The following is a 23,069-nucleotide window of genomic DNA, read 5'->3' on the forward strand; positions in this document are numbered from 1 at the left end:
CAAAATTTAAAAAGTTCACCAATTTTGAAAAAAATATCCATTTTGAAAACAAGCTGATCCAGTTTGAAAAAAGTTCATGAATTTTTAAAACAGTTCAAAATTTTAAAAAGTTCACTGATTTTGAAAAAGGTCCATTGAACTTGAAAAATATTCACCGAACTGGAAAACAGTTCATCAAATTTTAAAAAAGTTTACCACATTTGAAAAAAAGTTCATTGATTTTTTAAAAAAAATCATCAATTTTGAAACAAACTTCATTCAATTTAGCAAAATAAAAAAAGAAAAGGAATAAAAAACGAATCAATGCCGTTTCAAGTTTCAGCCTAAACGGAGAAAAACAATGGCCGAACGCAGACACCAATTCCTAAATTTTGTTAGTTTTATGTCTACTCGGACCCATTTTTATCCCAAATTTGCTCTCGCTTTGGGCCCGAAGCAACTGGGCGTTTTCTGTGTCCTCCGCGTCCGATTGTGTCCGCTGCATCTGAGGAGCCCGTTTGTCATGGGCCAACTATATGCGCTATGAGCGCCCGTTTGCAAAAACACTAGGAATGGGTGCCTGAAGCGCCAAATAGGGAATGTCACTGCATAGGGCGAACTCCAAAGCACGACCGTTTTTAGTCTAAACGAACAAAAACAACGGCCCAACCCCGACGTAGAGACCAATTCCCCTTTTTATCCATTTTGTGTTCGCTCGAGCCCATTTTCCATCCCAAATTTTCTCTTGGTTTGGGTACAAAGCAGACACAAACCGGGTGTTTCCTGTTTCCTCCATGTCCGGCTGTGTCCGCTGCATTCGAGCCCTGGCTCGTCTATCATCGGAACAAGGGGGCACGCCCATCCCTTTCTCTCTCCACCTTTTCTTTACCCCCTCGACATGCCCGTCATGGATGCCCAGCTGCTGCCCGCTTCCTGCACCTCGTTGCCGCTGCCCAAGGCCCACCACTCCATCGTGCTGTCGCGGCCCTCCCAGGTTCGACGCCGCACAAGCAGCATGAGCACCATGGCGGGGAGGAGAAATATGAGTAGGGGATCTAGCACTGCAGCGGCGCGCGCGACCTCGACGACGACTGGCAGGCAACATGCGCCATCCTCGGTGCGCAACCATCCTTGGTAGTGCGCGATGGCGTGCACGTTCCCATGCCACGACGAGGCGAGCGTGACGGGGCGGGTGCTCACTGGTGCAGGCGGGTGTTGGTGGTGTAGATCCAGTGCGTCTCTGTCGTCCCCGCTGGCAGAGGCTTGGCACCCGCACATGTGTCAATGCCCCTGACAGGCCAGACTCGCAAGTCAGCGCCAACGACCACGTCACCACTGCCCCGTGGGCGGTCCGACCCAGGAAACCCAACCCACGCGTCCTCGGGCCGTCGTGGGGTTAACTGAAGCCCGTCTACGCGTCTACTTGAGGAGGGAACAGGGGCAGGCTCAGGCATCCGGTGGATCAGGCAAACAACGGCTCGGCTCTTTTCCCCTTTCCCTCCCGTCTCGCGACGAACCCTAGCTACCGATTCTTGTACCGCTACCTGTAATCGCCACTAAATCATATATCTGAGAGAGATTGCTGCTATTATTCGAGAGATATGCGTACTCTATCATCTGGTATCAGAGACCAGCAATCCTTCCTCCACCACTCCACTCTGGCGTAAATCATCGAGACCAGAGGGCTTCGGCAAGCTCGGACGCACTTGGTCGCCATGGATCCGTCGATCGAAGCCTTCCTCGACCGGCTCGACAACACCCCCAAGGCCCAGAACATGACGATCGCGGAGAGCCAAGCCTCCACGGCCAAGATCGACGATCTAGTCAACTGGCGCCCGGATCTGGAGAAGCGAGTCGCTGATCTAGGCGACACGGTGGCGACTCTCCAGATGGCGCAGCCGCCGTTGGCCAGGACGAGTGAGGAGCCAAAAGTGACGAATCCGAAACAAGGCCCTTCTGCGACGACCGGCATCCTCACAGGGGCCGATGGCGGCACGGGCAACAATCTCCAAGGGCCCAATGGCCACGACGTCTTCAAATTGCCACGGGGGAACGTGGCGGCGTCCTTCCGGACGCCACCGCCACCCCCGGCAACAGGTCCGTCCTCCTCTCTGGCAGCGTATACACCCCTCTGTCTCTGTTTGCACATTGCTACCTCTTGAGCACTGCGTTGGATTTCCTTAAAGAGGCAAGGATGATGCAGCAAAGTAGCGTAAGTATTTCCCTCAGTTTTTGAGAACCAAGGTATCAATCCAGTAGAAGGCTACGCGTGAGTCCCTCGTACCTGCACAAAACAAATAACTCCTCGCAACCAACGCGATAAGGGGTTGTCAATCCCTTCAGGTCACTTACGAGAGTGAGATCTGATAGATATGATAAGATAATATTTTTGGTATTTTTATGATAAAGATGCAAAGTAAAATAAAAGAAAGGAAATAACTAAGTATTGGAAGATTAATATGATGAAGATAGACCTGGGGGCCATAGGTTTCACTAGTGGCTTCTCTCAAAAGCATAAGTATTTTACGGTGGGTGAACGAATTACTGTTGAGCAATTGACAGAATTGAGCATAGTTATGAGAATATCTAGGTATGATCATGTATATAGGCATCACGTCCGAGACAAGTAGACCGACTCCTGCCTGCATCTACTACTATTACTCCACTCATCGACCGCTATCTAGCATGCATCTAGAGTATTAAGTTCATGAAAACAGAGTAATGCCTTAAGCAAGATGACATGATGTAGAGGGATAAATTCATGCAATATGATAAAAAAACCATCTTGTTATCCTCGATGGCAACAATACAATACGTGCCTTGCTGCCCCTACTGTCACTGGGAAAGGATACCGCAAGATTGAACCCAAAGCTAAGCACTTCTCCCATTGCAAGAAAGATCAATCTAGTATGGCAAACCAAACTGATAATTCGAAGAGACTTGCAAAGATAACCAATCATACATAAAAGAATTCGGAGAATATTCAAATATTGTTCATAGATAATCTTGATCATAAACCCACAATTCATCGGTCTCAACAAACACACCGCAAAAAGAAGATTACATCGAATAGATCTCTACGAGAGAGGGGGAGAACTTTGTATTGAGATCCAAAAAGAGAGAAGAAGCCATCTAGCTAATAACTATGGACTCGTAGGTCTGAGGTAAACTACTCACACTTCATCGGAGAGGCTATGGTGTTGATGTAGAAGCCCTCCGTGATCGATGCCCCCTCCGGCGGAGCTCCGGAACAGGCCCCAAGATGGGATCTCATGTATACAGAAAGATACGGCGGTGGAATTAGGGTTTTGGCTCCGTCTTTGATCGTTTGGAGGTACGTAGGTATATATAGGAGGAAGGAGTACGTCGGTGGAGCAACAGGGGGCCCACGAGGGTGGAGGGCACGCCTGGGGGGGGGTAGGCGCGCCCCCTACCTCATGGCTTCCTCCTTTGTTTCTTGACGTAGGGTCCAAGTCTCCTCGATCATGTTCGTTCCGAAAATCACGTTCCCGAAGGTTTCATTCCGTTCGGACTCCATTCGATATTCCTTTTCTGCGAAACTCTGAAATAGGCAAAAAACATCAATTCTGGGCTGGGCCTCCGGTTAATAGGTTAGTCCTAAAAATAATATAAAAGTGGATAATAAAGCCCAATAATGTCCAAAACAGTAGATAATATAGCATGGAGCAATGAAAAATTATAGATACGTTGGAGACTGCTACCTCTTGAGCACTTGTGTTGGTTTTCCCTTGAAGAGGAAAGGGTGATGCAGCAGAGTAGCGTAAGTCTTTCCCTCAGTTTTTGAGAACCAATGTATCAATCCAGTAGGAGACTACACGCGAGTCCCTCGTACCTGCACAAAACAAATAACTCCTCGCAACCAACGCGATAAGGGGTTGTCAATCTCTTCACGGTCACTTACGAGGGTGAGATCTGATAGATATGATAAGATAATATTTTTGGTATTTTTATGATAAAGATGTAAAGTAAAATAAAAGCAAAGGAAATAACTAAGTATTGGAAGATTAATATGATGAAGATAGACCCGGGGGCCATAGGTTTCACTAGTGGCTTCTCTCAAGAGCATAAGTATTTTACAGTGGGTGAACGAATTACTGTTGAGCAATTGAAAGAATTGAGCATAGTTATGAGAATATCTAGGTATGATCATGTATATAGGCATCACGTCCGAGACAAGTAGACCGACTCCTGCCTGCATCTACTACTATTACTCCACTCATCGACCGCTATCCAACATGCATCTAGAGTATTAAGTTCATGAAAACAGAGTAACGCCTTAAGCAAGATGACATGATGTAGAGGGATAAATTCATGCAATATGATAAAAAAACCATCTTGTTATCCTCGATGGCAACAATACAATACGTGCCTTGCTGCCCCTACTGTCACTGGGAAAGGACACCGCAAGATTGAACCCAAAGCTAAGCACTTCTCCCATTGCAAGAAAGATCAATCTAGTAGGCCAAACCAAACTAATAATTCGAAGAGACTTGCAAAGATAACCAATCATACATAAAAGAATTCAGAGGAGATTCAAATATTGTTCATAGATAATCTTGATCATAAACCCACAATTCATCGGTCTCAACAAACACACCGCAAAAAGAAGATTATATCGAATAGATCTCCACAAGAGAGGGGGAGAACATTGTATTGAGATCCAAAAAGAGAAAATAAGACATCTAGCTAATAACTATGGACCCAAATGTCTGAGGTAAATTACTCACACTTCATCGGAGAGGCTATGGTGTTGATGTTGAAGCCCTCCGTGATGGATGCCCCCTCCGGCTGAGCTTCGGAACAGGCCCCAAGATGGGATCTCGTGGATACAGAAAGTTGCGGCGGTGGAATTAGGTTTTTGGCTCCGTCTCTGGTCGTTTGGGGGTACGTAGGTATATATAGGAGGAAGGAGTACGTCGGTGGAGCAACAGGGGGCCCATGAGGGTGGAGGGCGCGCCTAGGGGGGGGGGGGGTAGGTGCGCCCCCTACCTCGTGGCCTCCTCCTTTATTTCTTGACGTAGGGTCCAAGTCTCCTGGGTCTTGCTCGTTCCAAAAATCACGTTCCCGAAGGTTTCATTCCGTTTGGACTCCGTTTGATATTCCTTTTCTTCGAAACCCTAAAACAGGCAAAAAACAAAATTCTGGGATGGGCCTCCGGTTAATAGGTTAGTCCCAAAAATAATATAAAAGTGGATAATAAAGCCCAATAATGTCCAAAACACTAGATAATATAGCATGGAGTAGTCAAAAATTATAGATACGTTGGGGACGTATCAAGCATCCCCAAGCTTAATTCCCGCTCGTCCTCGAGTAGGTAAATGATAAAAAAGATAATTTTTGATGCGGAGTGCTACTTGGCATAATTTCAATGTAATTCTTCTTAATTGTGGTCTGAATATTCAGATCCGAAAGATTCAAGATAAAAGTTCATATTGACATAAAAATAATAACACTTCAAGCATACTAACTAAGCAATTATGTCTTCTCAAAATAACATGGCCAAATAAAGTTCATCCCTACAAAATCATATAGTTTAGTCATGCTCCATTTTTGTCACACAAGAATGCTCTCATCATGCACAACCCCGATGACAAGCCAAGCAATTGTTTCATACTTTAGTAATCTCAAACCTATAACCTTTCAGGCAATATATGAGCGTGAGTCATGGATATAGCAGTAGCACTATGAGTGGAATAGAATATGATGATGGGGGTTATGTGGAGAAGACAAAGAAGGAGAAAGTCTCACATCAATGGGCTATGGAGATGCTCATCGATTGATGTTAATGCAAGGAGTAGGGATTGCCATGCAACGGATTCACTAGAGCTATAAATGTATGAAAGCTCAACAAAAGAAACTAAGTGGGTGTGCATCCAACTTGCTTGCTCACGAAGACCTAGGGCACTTGAGGAGGCCCATTGTTGGAATATACAAGCCAAGTTATATAATGAAAATTCCCACTAGTATATGAAAGTGACAAAACAAAAGACTCTCTATCATGAAGATTATGGTGCTACTTTGAAGCACAAGTGTGGAAAAGGATAATAGCATTGTCCCTTTTATTTTTATTTGGCTCTTTTTTTGGACAATGCTCTATTAATGATGATCATCACACTTCTATTTATTTACAACTCAAAGATTACAACTCGATACTAGAACAAAGTATGACTCTATATGGATGCCTCCGGCGGTGTACCGGGATATGCAATGAACCAAGAGTGACATGTATGAAATAATTATGAACGGTGGATTTGCCACAAATACTATGTCAACTACATGATCATGCTAAGCAGTATGACAATGATGAACGTGTCATGATAAATGGAATGGTGGAAAGTTGCATGGCAATATATCTCGGAATGGCTATGGAAATGCCATAATAGGTAGGTATGGTGGCTGTTTTGAGGAAGATATAAGGAGGTTTATATGTGAAAGAGCGTATCATATCACGGGGTTTGGATGCACTGGCGAAGTTTGCACCAACTCTCAATGTGAGAAAGGGCAATGCACGGTACCGAAGAGGCTAGCAATGATGGAAGGGTGAGAGTGCGTATAATCCATGGACTCAACATTAGTCATAAAGAACTCACATACTTATTGCAAAAATCTACAAGTCATCAAAAACTAAGCACTACGCGCATGCTCCTAGGGGGATAGATTGGTAGGAAAAGACCATCGCTCGTCCCCGACCGCCACTCATAAGGAGGACAATCAAAGAACACCTCATGTTTCAAATTTGTTACATAACGTTTACCATACGTGCATGCTACGAGACTTGCAAACTTCAACACAAGCACTTCTCGATTTCACAACTACTCAACTAGCATGACTTTGATATTACTACCTCCATATCTCAAAATAATCATCAAGCATCAAACTTCTCTTAGTATTCAAAACACTCATAAGATTTTTTTACTAATCTTGAATACCTAGCATATTAGGATTATTTAAGCAAATTACCATGCTATTTAAGACTCTCAAAATAATCTAAGTGAAGCATGAGATCAATAGTTTCTATAAAACAAATCCACCACCGTGCTCTAAAAGATATAAGTGAAGTACTAGAGCAAAACTATATAACTCAAAAAGATATAAGTGAAGCACATAGAGTATTCTAACAAATTCCAAATCATGTATGGCTCTCTCAAAAGGTGTGTACAACAAGGATGATTGTGGTAAACTAAAAATCAAAGACTCAAATCATACAAGACGCTCCAAGCAAAACACATATCATGTGGTGAATAAAAATATAGCTCCAAGTAAAGTTACCGATAGAAGTAGACGAAAGAGGGGATGCCTTCGGGGGCATCCCCAAGCTTTTGCTTTTAGGTGTCCTTAAATTATCTTGGGGGTGCCATGGGAATCCCCAAGCTTAGGCTCTTTCCACTCCTTGTTCCATAATCCATCAAATCTTTACCCAAAACTTGAAAACTTCACAACACAAAACTTAAAGTAGAAAATCTCGTGAGCTCCGTTAACGAAAGAAAACAAAAGACCACTTCAAGGTACTGTAATGAACTCATTATTAATTTATATTGGTTTTAAACCTACTGTATTAAAACTTCTCTATGGGTTATAAACTATTTTACTAGCCATAGATTCATCAAAGTAAGCAAACAACACACGAAAAACAGAATCTGTCTAAAACAGAACAGTCTGTAGTAATCTGTAGCTAGCGCAAGATCTGGAACCCCCAAAATTCTAAAATAAATTTCTGGACTTGAGGAATTTATCTATTAATCATATGAAAAAAGAATTAACTAAATACCACTTTCCAAATAAAAATGGCAGCATTTCTCGTGAGCGCTAAAGTTTCTGTTTTTTACAGCAAGATATCAAGACATTCCCCAAGTCTTCCCAACGGTTCTACTTGGCACAAACACTAATTAAACACAAAAAACAGAACCAAAACAGAGGCTAGATAAATTATTTATTACTAAACAGGAGCAAAAATCAAGGAATAAAAATAAAATTGGGTTGCCTCCCAATAAGCGCTATCGTTTAACGCCCCTAGCTAGGCATAAAAGGCAAGGATGGATCTAGGTATTGCCATCTTTGGTTGGCAATCCATAAGTGGCTCTCATAATAGATTCATAAGGTAATTTAATTTTCTTTCTAGGAAAGTGTTCCATGCCTTTCCTTAACGGAAATTGGAATCTAATATTTCCTACCTTCATATCAATAATTGCACCAATCGTTCTAAGGAAAGGTCTACCGAGAATAATAGGACATGAAGTATTGCAATCTATGTCAAGAACGATAAAATCTACGGGCACATAATTTCTATTTGCAACAATAAGAACATCATTAATTCTTCCCATACGTTTCTTAATAGTGGAATCCGCAAGGTGCAAGTTTAGAGAGCAATCATCAAAATCACGGAAACCTAACAAATCACACAAAGTCTTTGGAATCGTGGAAACACTAGCACCCAAATCACACAAAGCATAGAATTCATGATCTTTAATCTTAATTTTAATAGTTGGTTCCCACTCATCATAAAGTTTTCTAGGGATAGAAACTTCCAACTCAAGTTTTTCTTCATAAGATTGCATCAAGGCATCAACGATATGTTTAGTAAACGCTTTATTTTGACTATAAGCATGAGGAGAATTTAGCACGGATTGCAATAAGGAAATACAATCAATCAAAGAGAAATTTTCATAATTAAATTCCTTGAAATTCAAAATAGTGGGTTTAGCAACATCTAGGGTTTTAATTTCTTTAATCCCACTTTCATCAAATTTAGCATCAAGATCTAAAAACTCCGAATTTTTGGAACGCCTTCTAGGTAAAGGTGGATCATATCCAGTCCCATCATTATCAATATTCATATTTCAAAACAAAGATTTAATAGGGGACACATCAATAACTTTTAGATATTCATCTTTATTTTCATAGGAACTAGAGGAACACGCTCTTATAAAGGCATCTTTCTTAGCACGCATCCTAGCGGTTCGTTCTTTGCACTCATCATTGGAAATTCTCATAGCTTTGAGAGACTCATTGATATCATGCTTAGGAGGAATAGATCTAAGTTTCAAAGAATCAACATCAAGAGAAATCCTATCAAGTTCCTAGCCAACTCATCAACCTTAAGCAATTTTTCTTCAATCAAAGCATTGAAATTCTTTTGCGAAGTAATAAATTCTTTAATATTAGATTCAAAATCAGAGGGCGTCTTATTATAATTTCCATAAGAGTTGTTGTAGGAATTACCATAATTATTAGAGGGATTAATAGGATAAGGCCTAGGATTAAAATTTCCTCTATACGCGTTGTTACCAAAATTGTTCCTACCAACAAAATTCACATCCATAGATTCATTATTATTCTCAATCAAAGTGGACAAGGGCATATCATTAGGATCAGAAGAAACACTCTTACTAGCAAATAATTTCATAAGTTCATCCATCTTTCCACTCAAAACATTAATTTCTTCTATCGCATGCACCTTTTTATTAGTAGATCTTTCAGTATGCCATTGAGGATAATTAACCATAATATTATCTAGGAGTTTAGTAGCTTATCCTAAAGTGATTTCCATAAAAGTGCCTCCCGAGGCCGAATATAAAAGATTTCTAGAAGCAATATTCAATCCGGCATAAATTTTTTGTATAATCATCCACAAATTCAAACCATGAGTAGGGCAATTGCGTATCATTAATTTCATCCTCTCCCAAGCTTGTGCAACATGTTCATGATCAAGTTGCTTAAAATTCATAATATCATTCCTAAGGGAGATGATCTTAGCGGGAGGAAAATACTTAGAGATAAAAGCATCTTTGCACTTGTTCCAAGAATCAATACTATTTTTAGGCAAAGACGAAAACCAAGCTTTAGCATGATCTCTAAGCGAAAAAGGGAATAGCTTCAATTTAACAATATCATTATCCACATCTTTCTTCTTTTGCATATCACACAAATCAACTCAGCTATTTAGATGGGTAGCGGCATCTTCACTAGGAAGGCCGGAAAATGGATCTTTCATAACAAGATTCAGCAAAGCGGCATTAATTTCACAAGATTCAGCATCGGTAAGAGGAGCAATCAGAGTGCTAATAAAATCAATGTTGTTGGTATTGGTAGAGTCACACAATTTAGTGTTATCTTGAGCCATCGTGACCTGCAAGCAATCCAACACACAAGAAAACAAAAAGCAAGCGGGCAAAAAGAGGCAAATAGAGAAAGAGAGGGAGGATAGAGAGAGAGTCGAATAAAACGGCAAGGGTGAAGTGGGGGAGAGGAAAACGAGAGGCAAATGGCAAATAATGTAATGCGGGAGATAAGGGTATGTGATGGGTACTTGGTATATTGACTTTTGCATAGACTCCCCAGCAACGGCGCCAGAAATCCTTCTTGCTACCTCTTGAGCACTTGTGTTGGTTTTCCCTTGAAGAGGAAAAGGTGATGCAGCAGAGTAGCGTAAGTATTTCCCTCAGTTTTTGAGAACCAAGGTATCAATCCAGTAGGAGGCTACGCGCGAGTCCCTCGTACCTGCACAAAACAAATAACTCCTAGCAACCAATGCGATAAGGGGTTGTCAATCCCTTCACGGTCACTTACGAGAGTGAGATCTGATAGATATGATAAGATAATATTTTTGGTATTTTCATGACAAATATGCAAAGTACAATAAAAGCAAAGGAAATAAATAAGTATTGGAAGATTAATATGATGAAGATAGACCCCGGGGCCATAGGTTTTACTAGTGGCTTCTCTCAAGAGCATAAGTATTTTATGGTGGGTGAACGAATTACTGTCGAGCAATTGACAGAATTGAGCATAGTTATGAGAATATCTAGGTATGATCATGTATATAGGCATCATGTCCGAGATAAGTAGACCGACTCCTGCCTGCATCTACTACTATTACTCCACTCATCGACCGCTATCCAGCATGCATCTAGAGTATTAAGTTCATGAGAACAGAGTAACGCCTTAAGCAAGATGCCATGATGTAGAGGGATAAATTCATGCAATATGATAAAAAAACCATCTTGTTATCCTCGATGGTAACAATACAATACATGCCTTGCTGCCCCTACTGTCACTGGGAAAGGACACCACAAGATTGAACCCAAATCTAAGCACTTCTCCCATTGCAAGAAAGATCAATCTAGTAGGCCAAACCAAACTGATAATTCGAAGAGACTTGCAAAGATAACCAATCATACATAAAAGAATTAAGAGGAGATTCAAATATTGTTCATAGATAATCTTGATCATAAACCCACAATTCATTGGTCTCGACAAACACACCGCAAAAAGAATATTACATCGAATAGATCTCCACAAGAGAGGGGGAGAACATTGTATTGAGATCCAAAAAGAGAGAAGAAGCCATCTAGCTAACAACTATGGACCCGAAGGTCTGGGGTAAACTACTCACACTTCATCGGAGAGGCTATGGTGTTGATGTAGAAGCCCTCCGTGATGGATGCCTCCTCCGGCGGAGCTCCGGAACAGGCCCCAAGATGGGATCTCGTGGATACAGAAAGTTCCGGTGGTGGAATTAGGGTTCTGGCTCCGTATCTGATCGTTTGGGGGTACGTAGGTATATATAGGAGGAAGGAGTACGTCGGTGGAGCAACAGGGGACCCACGAGGGTGGAGGGCGCGTCTGGGAGGGGGGGTAGGCGCGCCCCGTACCTCGTGGCCTCCTCTTTTATTTCTTGACGTAGGGTCCAAGTATCCTGGGTCTTGTTCGTTCCAAAAATCACGTTCCCAAAGTTTTCATTCTGTTTGGACTCCATTTGATATTCCTTTTCTTCGAAACCCTAAAACAGGCAAAAAACAGCAATTCTGGGTTGGGCCTCCGGTTAATAGGTTAGTCCCAAAAATAATATAAAAGTGGATAATAAAGCCCAATAATGTCCAAAACAGTAGATAATATAGCATGGAGTAATAAAAAATTATAGATACGTTGGAGACGTATCAGAGACGTATCACACACGCAAGTCAACTACTGTCAGGGCTGGGCCAATCCCACCCATCCATTCCATTTCCGTAGTTCACGAGCGACAACCGAATCTGTGGAAAACTGTGTGTGAGCGGTACTTCCAGATGTTTGGCATTTTACCTTCATTTTGGGTACCCATGGCGGCTCTGAACTTCTTAGGGTCAGCCGTTGTTTGGCTTCAATCCATACAGAAGCGGCTCGCAGAATTTGACTGGGAGGCGTTTACTGCATTACTCTGCACTCGTTTTGGGCGCGGTCGGCACGAGGCGCTGATTAGGCAGTTTATACTATCCGCCAAACATCTTCAGTAGCACATTACATCGAGCAGTTTGAATTGATCATCAATCACTTGTCATCATATTCTAACACGACCCATCCTTTTTATTTCTTGACTCGTTTTGTCGAGGGATTGAGGAGGGATATTCAGGCAGTGGTGCTCGTGCAACGACCACCGGACCTGGATACGGCATGTGCACTCGCTCTGCTTCAAGAAGAGGTGGCCAAGGGCGCGTTCGGCAGCCTCCTGCGTCCACCAGAGCTGCCCCAGTGGGGAGGCACACCCATGTCGCTTCCCCCTCCACCGGTGCGCTTGGTCCCAGTGGCAGATCGCCGCGGCACAAACGCCACCCGTGCTGACGCGTCCAAGCTCAAGACACTCTGGGACTATCGACGGGCCTGGGGGATGTGCTTCAAGTGCGGCGAGAGGTGGGGGCACGACCATGTGTGCCCCACCACAGTTTAGGTGCATGTGGTAGAAGAGCTATTGGACATCTTCGGCCTTGATAGCATCGTCGACACACAATTGGGTTCAGATGAAGGACTCCAAGACACAACCATGGCCATCTCAGTATCTGCAGTTACAGGAGGGGTTTCAGCCAAGGCTTTTCAGCTCAGAGCTTGGCTCCAGGGGCACGAAGTAGTCATGTTGTCGATTTAGGTAGCTCCAACTCTTTCATCAACGAGCAGCTAGCAAAACAACTTTTAGGAGTTCAACCTCTCTCCAAGCCCAACCGCATGCGAGTGGTAGATGGAGGCGAGCTACTCTGCACAGAAGTAGCTCCACAATGCGCCTGGTACGCTCAAGGGCACGAGTTCTATACGGACTTGAAGGTGCTGGCCCTAGGCACATATGATGCCATCCTGGGCATGGATTGGCTAGAAGAGCACAATCCAATGCAAGTCGACTGGCGCGCTCATTTCATTGAGATCCCCACACTAGCGGGTCCGCTCCATCTCATAGGACACGACGCGGCCTCGACGAGTTGCCAGACCATCAACAGTTTGCAACTACAAAACCTGTGCAGCAAAGGGTCAATCACGCATGTCATACTTCTATGTGTGGTCGCACCTCAGCATGAGGACTTGGAACAGACACCAGCCTGCATTCAAGAGATTTTGGACCAATTTCCAGATGCGTTCGAAGAGCCAACTAGGCTCCCACCTAGGAGGGTGTGCGATCATCGCATTCCTCTGATCCCAGGAGCACGACCAGTCAATGTCAGACAATATCGATACAACCCGGAGCAGAAAACTGAGATAGAAGCTCAGGTCGAGGTATTGTTGAAATCAGGAGTCATTCAGCGTAGCAACAACCCATTTTCATCCCCAGTCATCCTGGTTAAGAAAAAAGACGGGACTTGGCGTCTCTGTATTGATTATAGGCAATTGAATGCCATCACAGTAGTTGGCAAGTTCCCAGCCCCAGTCATCGAAGAACTTCTTGATGAACTGCATGGAGCAGCATGGTTTTCAAAGCTGGATTTGCGCGCGGGTTATCACCAGATCAGACTCACTCCAGGGGAGGATCACAAGACGGCTTTGTCAACACACCAGGGCCATTTTGAGTACAATGTGTTATCCTTTGGACTAGCTAGGGCCCCACCCACGTTCATAGAAGGGCTGACTACAACACTCAAGCCAGTGATACGCATTTGTGTCCTATGCTTCTTCGATGACATCTTGATCTTTAGTGCCACATTGGAAGAACACAAGTGACATGTGAGACAGGTGTTGGAGCTGCTTCGCAAGGCCCATTGGAAAGTGAAGCTCAGCAAGTGTGCTTTCGGACAAAGCAAGATATCTTATCTGGGCCACGTCATCAGCGCACAAGGCGTAGCAACGGACCCGACCAAGATAGCAGCAGTGGCTAATTGGTCCCCTCCACAAGATGTCAAGGGCGTCCGCAGTTTTTTCAGACTCGCGGGATGATAACCCACAAGTATAGGGGATCGCAACAGTTTTCGATAAGTAAGAGTGTCGAACCAAACGAGGAGCTAAAGGCAGAACAAATATTCCCTCAAGTTCTATCGACCACCGATACAACTCTACGCACGCACGAGGAGCTAAAGTTGCCAAAAGTATATGAAAGTTGTAGAATATTGGCATGGAACAATCAAAAATTATAGATACGACGGAGACGTATCAGCATCCCCAAGCTTAATTCCTGCTCGTCCTCGAGTAGGTAAATGATAAAAAGATAATTTTTTATGTGGAATGCTACCTAGCATAATCTTGATCACATATCTAATCATGGCATGAATATTAAGACACGAGTGATTCAAAGCAATAGTCTATCATTTGACATAAAAACAATAATACTTCAAGCCTACTAATAAATCAATCATGTCTTTTCAAAATAACATGGCCAAATAAAGTTATCCCTACAAAATCATATAGTCTGGCTATGCTCCATCTTCACCACACAAAATATTCACATCATGCACAACCCTGATGACAAGCCAAGCAATTGTTTCATACTTTTGACGTTCTCAAACCTTTTCAACTTTCACGCAATAAATGAGCGTGAGCCATGGACATAGCACTGTAGGTGGAATAGAATGGTGGTTGTGGAGAAGAAAAAAAGGAGAAGATAGTCTCACATCAACTAGGCGTATCAACGAGCTATGGAGATGCCCATCAATAGATATCAATGTGAGTGAGTAGGGATTGCCATGCAACGGATGCACTAAGAGCTGTAAGTGTATGAAAGCTCAGACTGAAAACTAAGTGGGTGTGCATCCAACTTGCTTGCTCATGAAGACCTCGGGCATTTGAGGAAGCCCATCATCGGAATATATATGCCAAGTTCTATAATGAAAATTCCCACTAGTATATGAAAGTGATGACTCAAGAGACTCTCTATATGAAGAACATGGTGCTATTCTGAAGCACAAGTATGGTAAAAGGATAGTAACATTGCCCCTTCTCTCTTTTCTCTCTTTTTTTTATTTTATTTATTTTATTGGTGGGCTTCTTTGGCCTTTTTTATTTGGTCTTGTTTGGCCTCTTTTATTTATTTTGAAAGTCTGGAGTCTCATCCCGACTTGTGGGGGAATTATAGTCTCCATCATCCTTTCCTCACTGGGGCAATGCTCTAATAATGATGATCATCACACTTTTATTTACTTACAACTCGATACTAGAACAAAGTATGACTCTATATGGATGCCTCCGGCGGTGTACTGGAATGTGCAATGATCTAGCGTAGCAATAATATCAAAAAACGGACAAGCCATGAAAATATCATGCTAGCTGTCTTAAGAACATGCAAAGCAATATGACAATAAATGCTCAAGTCATGTATATGATGATGATGGATGTTGCATGGCAATATATCTTGGAATGGCTATGCAAATGCCATGATAGGTAGGTATGGTGGCTGTTTTGAAGAAGGTATATGGTGGATTTTTGGTACCGGCGAAAGTTGCGCGATACTAGAGAGGCTAGCAATGATGGAAGGGTGAGAGTGCGTATAATCCATGGACTCAACATTAGTCATAAAGAACTCACATACTTAGTGCAGAAATCTATTAGTTATCAAAAAGAAGTACTACGCGCATGCTCCTAGGGGGATAGATTGGTAGGAAAAGACCATCGCTCGTCCCGACCGCCACTCATAAGGAAGACAATCAATAAATAAATCATGCTCCGAATTCATCACATAACGGTTCACCATACGTGCATGCTACGGGAATCACAAACCTCAACACAAGTATTTCTACTAATCCACAACTACCCACTAGCATGACTCTAATATCATCATCTTTATATCGCAAAACTATTGCAAGGAGTCAAACATATCATATTCAGTGATCTACAAGTTTTATGTAGGATTTTATGACTAACCATGTGAATGACCAATTCCTGACATCTCTCTAAATAGATATAAGTGAAGCAAGATAGTTTAATTCTTTCTACAAAAGATATGCCCACGCTCTAACAAATATAAGTGAAGCAAAAGAGCATTCTACAAATGACGGTTTTCCATGTAAAGAGAAACAGGCAATCCAAACTTCAAATGATATAAGTGAAGCACATGAAGCATTCTATAAAGCCATACTCAAAAGATATAAGTGAAGTGCAAAGAGCATTATATAAATCAACCAAGGACTACCTCATACCAGCATGGTGCATAAAATAAAAATGAAAACTAAATGCAAAAGACGCTCCAAGATTGCACATATCGCATGAACGAAACGAATCCAAAAACATACCGATACTTGTTGAAGAAAGAGGGGATACCTTCCGGGGCATCCCCAAGCTTAGACGCTTGAGTATCCTTGAATATTTACTTGGGGTGCCTCGGGCATCCCCAAGCTTGACCTCTTGCCTCTCTTCCTTCTTCTCACATTGAGACCTTCTCGATCATCGAACACTTCATCCACACAAAACTTCAGCAGAAAACTCGGTAAGATCCGTTAATATAATAAAGCAAATCACTACTCTATGTACTGTTGCAAACCAATTCATATTTTGTTTTTGCATTGTGTCTACTGTAATATAACTTTTCCATGGCTTAATCCACTGATATAAATCATTAGTTTCATCAAAACAAGCAAACTATGCATCAAAAACAGAATCTGTCTAAAATAGAACAGTCTGTAACAATCTGAACATTCACCATACTTCTGATACTTGAAAAATTCTGCCAAAATTAGGAAAAATAAAAAATTTGTATATAAATACAGTGCAAAAAGAATCAGAACCATTTGACGTTCCAGCTAAAAATGTAAAATCGCGCACTACAGCCAAAGTTTCTGTCCTGCACCGTACAAACCATCAAGCAAATGTAAACATCCTAAAGGCAAACCTTGGCACATTATTTTTATAATACAATGGAATTGTACAAGGGGATAATTATTTTTTTTTGAAAAGTTTCTGTAATCAAGATTCACAAAGTTTCAGTGAGCACGAACAAAGTTCAAGGAGCTCTCCCACTTCAACAATGCTTGTCTTTCTTACTTTCACTTTCCTTTTTGAAAAAGTTTTGGGTTCCCCTCTTTATTTTTGTTGTTTTTAAACTATATGAAAGCACTCAACAGAAATAAATGACTCTCTAAAACTTCCGGGTTGTCTCCCTGGCAGCGCTTTTTTTAAAGCCATTAAGCTAGGCATATGGTGCTCAAGTAGTGAATCCACCTGGATCCCAAGGTATATCAAAGCCAATTTTAATTAACAATGATTTGTAATTTAGTAGTGAGCACAGAGTAACATATATCATGTAACAATGAAGTCTAACTCTCTTCCTATGCATTGGCATGTCATAAAAGAGCAATTCATGCACATAAAGTAAAGGCCAATGCATATCATAAGCAGTTTCTTGCAATTTTATCATATTGGAAACATAGAGAGGTGGAGATATAGTTCCTCTCTCATAATAATTGCAAGTAGGAGCAGCAAGCACATGCATATTATATTCATCAAAATCATTACGTGCAACCTTAAAAGGCAACCCATCAATATAATCCTTAATAAGGGCAAACTTCTCCGATATAGTGTAGTCGGGAGAATTCAAAAAGATGATAGGACTATCATGTGTGGGTGCAATAGCAACAATTTCATGTTTAACATAAGGAACTATAGCAAGTTCATCTCCATAAGCATAATTCATATTGGCATCTTGGCCACAAGCATAGCAAGCATCATCAAAAAGGGATATTTCAAGAGAATCAACGGGGTCATAACAATCATCATAGCAATTATCCTTCGGTAAGCATGAAGGGAAATTAAACAATGTATGGGTTGAAGATTTACTCTCATTAGAAGGTGGGCACGGGTAGCTAATCCGCTCATTAGTCTCTTCTTGGACAGCGGGGTAGTCCTCAATATATGGTTCAACATAGGCATTAGAAGCATAATTATCATAGCAATATTTAAGTATGTCAAAATTTTCAGATTTGTAAAGAGTAGCATCATACATTTCAATCAAAGAAGCAATTTCATAAGCACCCTTAAAAGCAACAAATTCTTCAGTTTGTTGAACATCATAGTAACTATAAACACCCTTAGCATACGAAGATACGATTTCATTATCACTAAACTCACATTGATAGGGAAGGTGTTTCTTAGGGTTTTCATAACAACAAGTAATATCATATATTTCGCATAAATTCCAAGCATAGCATTGCAAACGATGAATTTGACCCAATAAATTTTTTCCCTTTTTCAGATATTCGGTGTCGCACATAACAAGTATGCTCATCTAAAGATTTGCCCTCAACTAAGCTAGTTGGGGTTTCAGCACGAGCACATAGGGATCAAAGATGATCCAAGTAATAAGCTTCAGCAGTGTGATAGATTTTGAGTGGTTCTTCAACCATTGGTTTAGTAGGTACAACTAATTTTTTTGGTATTTTGCGTTTCCTACCCATAACTAAAGATAGAAAACAACTATGAACAACAAATAAAAATTACTTAGTGATAAAGCAAACAAGCACACACGAGAATATTCACCCCACGCTATTGCTCCCTGGCAACGGCGCCAGAAAAAGGTCTGGATAACCCACAAGTATAGGGGATCACAACAGTTTTCGATAAGTAAGAGTGTCGAACCCAACGAGGAGCTAAAGGCAGAACAAATATTCCCTCAAGTTCTATCGACCACCGATACAACTCTACGCACGCTTGATGTTCGCTTTACCCAGAACAAGTATGAAATTAGAAGTACTTTGTAGGTGTTGTTGGATAGGTTTGCAAGATAATAAAAAGCGTGTAAATAAAAGCTAAATGCTGTTGTAAGTAAAGAAGCAATAAAGTAAATAAAGCAAGTGTGGAAAAGTGGTGGTAGGAGTTGCGAAATTGTCCCTAAGCAATTGACTACTTTACTAGACCAATAGCAAGTATTATGTGGGAGAGGCCACTGCTAGCATGCCATCCCTGACTTGGAATTCTATGCACTTATGATTGGAACTATTAGCAAGCGTCCGCAACTACTAACGTTCATTAAGGTAAAACCAAACCATAGCATTAAGATATATTGGTCCCCCTTCAATCCCGTATGCATCAATTTCTATGCTAGGTTGAAGTTTCTGTCACTCTTGTCCTCCAATACATAGTCCTATCAACATACAACTAACCCTATGGTGTGATCCACGCGCGCGCTCATATGATGGGCACCAAAGTACAGCAACATAACCACAAGCAAATTAAATTAATCATAGCAATTCATCAACCACCGATAGGACAACGAAAATCTACTCAAACATCATAGGATGGCAACACATCATTGGATAATAATATGAAGCTTAAAGCACCATGTTCAAGTAGAGGGTACAGCGGGTTGCGGGAGAGTGGACCTCTATAGATAGAGGGGGGAAGGTGATGGAGATGTTGGTGAAGATGACGGAGGTGTTGGTGTAGATCGCGGTGATGATGATGATGATGGCCACGGCAGCGTTCCGGTGCCACCGGAAGAGAAGGGGAGAGGGGGCCCCTTCGTATTCTTCTTCCTTGACCTCCTCCCTAGATGGGAGAAGGGTTTCCCCTCTGGTCCTTGGCCTCCATGGCATGGGAGGGGCGAGAGCCCCTCCGAGATTGGATCTGTCTCTCTGTCTCTCTCTGTTTCTACGTTCTCAGATTCTACCCTTTCACCGTTTCTTATATTCCCGGAGATCTGTAACTCCGATTGGGCTGAAATTTTAACACGATCTCTATCCAGATATTAGCTTTCTTGCGGCGAAAGAAGGGCATCGGACGCCTTACGGGGTGGCCACGAGGGTCAGGGGCGCGCCTGCCCCCCTCGGGCGCGCCCCCTGCCTCGTGGCCTCCTCGGCACCACCTCGTGTGAATTTTTCTTCCCAAAAATCATATATATTCCAAAAAAATCTTCGTCAGTTTTTATCCCGTTTAGACTCCGTTTGATATGGATATTCTGCGAAACTAAAAACATGCAACAAACAGGAACTGGCACTGGGCACTGGATCAATATGTTAGTCCCAAAAATAGTATAAAAAGTTGCCAAAAGTATATGAAAGTTGAAGAATATTGGCATGGAACAATAAAAAGTTATAGATACGACGGAGACGTATCACAGGATACTACTATTTCGTGCACAACTTTGGGGTGATCGCACGGCCACTCTTCAACTTACTGAAGAAAGGCGTTCCGTTTCTGTGGACATTGATTACAGAAACTGCCTTTCAAGTCTTGAAACAGCAACTCATCACAACACCGGTTCTGGTCTTGCCGAATTTTGAGCAACCATTCACAGTCGAGACAGATGCGCGGGACCGCGACATAGGGGCAATTGTGCGACAACAGGGGCACCCCATAACATTCATGAGCAAAGCCCTTAGTCCACGATATTAAGGTTCGTCAACCTACCTGGCAATCATAGTTGCCGTGGACCAATGGCACCCATATTTACAGCACACAGAGTTTGTCATCTACACAGATCAAAAGAGCCTCACTCGTCTAGAAGAGCAGCGGCTGAACAGTGCGTGGCAGCAGAAAGCTTTTACCAGACTGTTAGGGCTCAGGTACCGTATCAAGTATAAGAAGGGAACTGAAAACAACGGCGCAGATGCCCTATCGCGAGCTAACCAAGCAGAGACACTTAACACGGTCACCTCGTGTCAACCCAGTTAGCTGGAGGACGTCGTCAACAGCTACAATAGCAATCCTCATGCGCAGAAGCTTCTGGAACAACTAGAAGTGCGTGAAGATTCCAAAGGATGGTTCACACTATAGCAGGGCCTAATCAGATTCAAGGGGAGGATATGCCTGGGGGGGAACACATATACAACAACGCATCATTCAAGCTTGCCATGACAGCCCGGTAGGAGGTCATTCGGGATTCCCAGTCACCTACAGACGCATCAGACGCCTCTTCGCTTGGCCCAAGATGAAGATTCAAATCAAACACTACGTTCAGTGCTGCTCGGTGTGTCAGCAAGCCAAGCCGGACAGAGCGGCTTCGCCAGGACTCTTATTACCTTTGCCAATCCCTACAACACCATGGGACATGATTACCATGGATTTTGTGGATGGCCTCCCACAATCAAGCCGGTTCAACTGCCTCCTGGTGATAGTCGATAAAAGAACCAAGTTCAGCTACTTCTTGCCCCTGGCCCATCCATACACTGTGGCATCAGTCGCCCAACTTTTCATCCAGCAAGTCTACAAAATGCATGGCCTTCCGGGAGCGATCGTGTCCGACCGTGACCCGGTGTTCACAAGCCACTTCTGGCAAGAGCTATTCAAGGCCACGGGCACTCAGCTCAGACTGAGCACAGCCAACCACCCTCAAAAAGACGGTCAGACGGAGCAAGTTAACCAGTGTGTGGAAACCTTTCTGAGATGTTTCACTCAAGCATGCCCAAGACAGTGGAGTTTCTGGATTCCGTTGGCTCAATTCTGGTACAACAACTCCCACCACTCGGTTATAGGCATGACACCTTTCAAAGCAATATTTGGTTACGAACCACGGCACTGGGGGATCACAGCAGAGAACACATGCTCAGTACCAGCTCTCAAATCATGGATTGAGGAGAGAGACGCAGTCCAGGAGCTGTTGCAGCAACACCTGAATAGGGCAAGGCAACTGATGAAAAGCAAGGCGGATAAGAAACGATCGTTGCGAACCTTTGAGATTGGTGATCAAGTGTACCTGAAGCTGCAACCATATATCCAAACTTCCGTCGCGCCAAGAGCAAACCACAAGTTGTCATACAAGTACTATGGATCGTTCCCGATCATAGACAAGATCAACGAAGTCGCGTAGAAGCTCCAACTTCCTCCACAAGCAACGATCCACCCAGTCTTCCACGTCTCGCTGCTTCGACGCGTTCTGAACACGGGTATGGCTGTTGAACCTCATCTTCCTCATTGTTCTAACGAGCTTGCGGTCCCTGTGGCAGTCCTTCAGTCAAGATGGAGACAAGAGAAGGGCAAGATGCGCGAGCAAGTTCTCGTCCGCTGGTCCAATTCAGATGTGTCGGGAGAAACTTGGGAAGACAAGGCCAGTCTCAAGGAGCGCTTCCCGCTCGCTGAGGCTTGGGGACAAGCCTCGACTCAAGGAGAGGGGGATGTCAACGCCCCTGGCAGGCCAGACCCGCAAGTTAGCGCCAACGACCACGTCGCCACTGCCCCGCGGGCGGTCCGGCCCAGGAAGCCCAACCCACGCGTCCTCGGGCCGTCGTGGGGTTAACTGAAGCCCGTCTACGCGTCTACTTGAGGAGGGAACAGGGGCAGGCTCAGGCATCTGGTGGATCAGGCAAACGACGGCTCGGCTCTTTTCCCCTTTCCCTCCCGTCTCGCGACGAACCCTAGCTACCGATTCTTGTACCGCTATCAGTAATCGCCACTAAATCATATATCTAAGAGAGATTGCTGCTATTATTTGAGAGATCTGCGTACTCTATCAACATGTGTGGCTACACTGTGCAGTAGTCGGTCTGCCTGGGCGCCGGGCTTGAGGCGTCGGCCTCCTTGATACGCGCACAGCTCGACGGCCACTCCCTCCTCGTCCACGTCTTCCTCGATCATTTGAAATGCATCTTCCATGTTGGATATATATATGTGGTATCCGGTTGTTCGTCCGTGTCAACCATCCATTTTGGCGACCCAAACGGACAAAATCCGTGTCCATTTTGGGCAGTGGCGGAGGCACCGCCCAGCGACCCTGGGCACTTGCCCGGGCTCGCTTGCTCCTCGAAAGCAGCGATCCTACAGATAATAAAGGGCTAAACATGTTCGGTAGCTGGATTTACCCATGCAAAACAAATTTGGGCCTTCGTTTCTCACATGTTCACAGCCCAATAGTACTGCATTCTGCAGCCCGGGCCGAAACAACTTCTCTTTCACGAGTGCAAGACACGAGGGAATTCGTA

The 23,069-nt window shown here is 43.2% G+C and overlaps 1 pseudogene; it reads left to right on the forward strand.

Annotated features, from left to right (window-relative positions):
* The first annotated feature begins 1,694 nt into the window (after positions 1-1,694).
* LOC147991367 (uncharacterized) lies at positions 1,695-13,956 on the forward strand (annotated as a pseudogene).
* The last annotated feature ends 9,113 nt before the right edge of the window (positions 13,957-23,069 follow it).

The sequence above is a fragment of the Triticum urartu genome, chromosome 1A, assembly GCF_056163025.1.
Source record: "Triticum urartu cultivar PI428250 chromosome 1A, HENAU_Tu73, whole genome shotgun sequence".
NCBI classification, from domain to species: domain Eukaryota; kingdom Viridiplantae; phylum Streptophyta; class Magnoliopsida; order Poales; family Poaceae; genus Triticum; species Triticum urartu.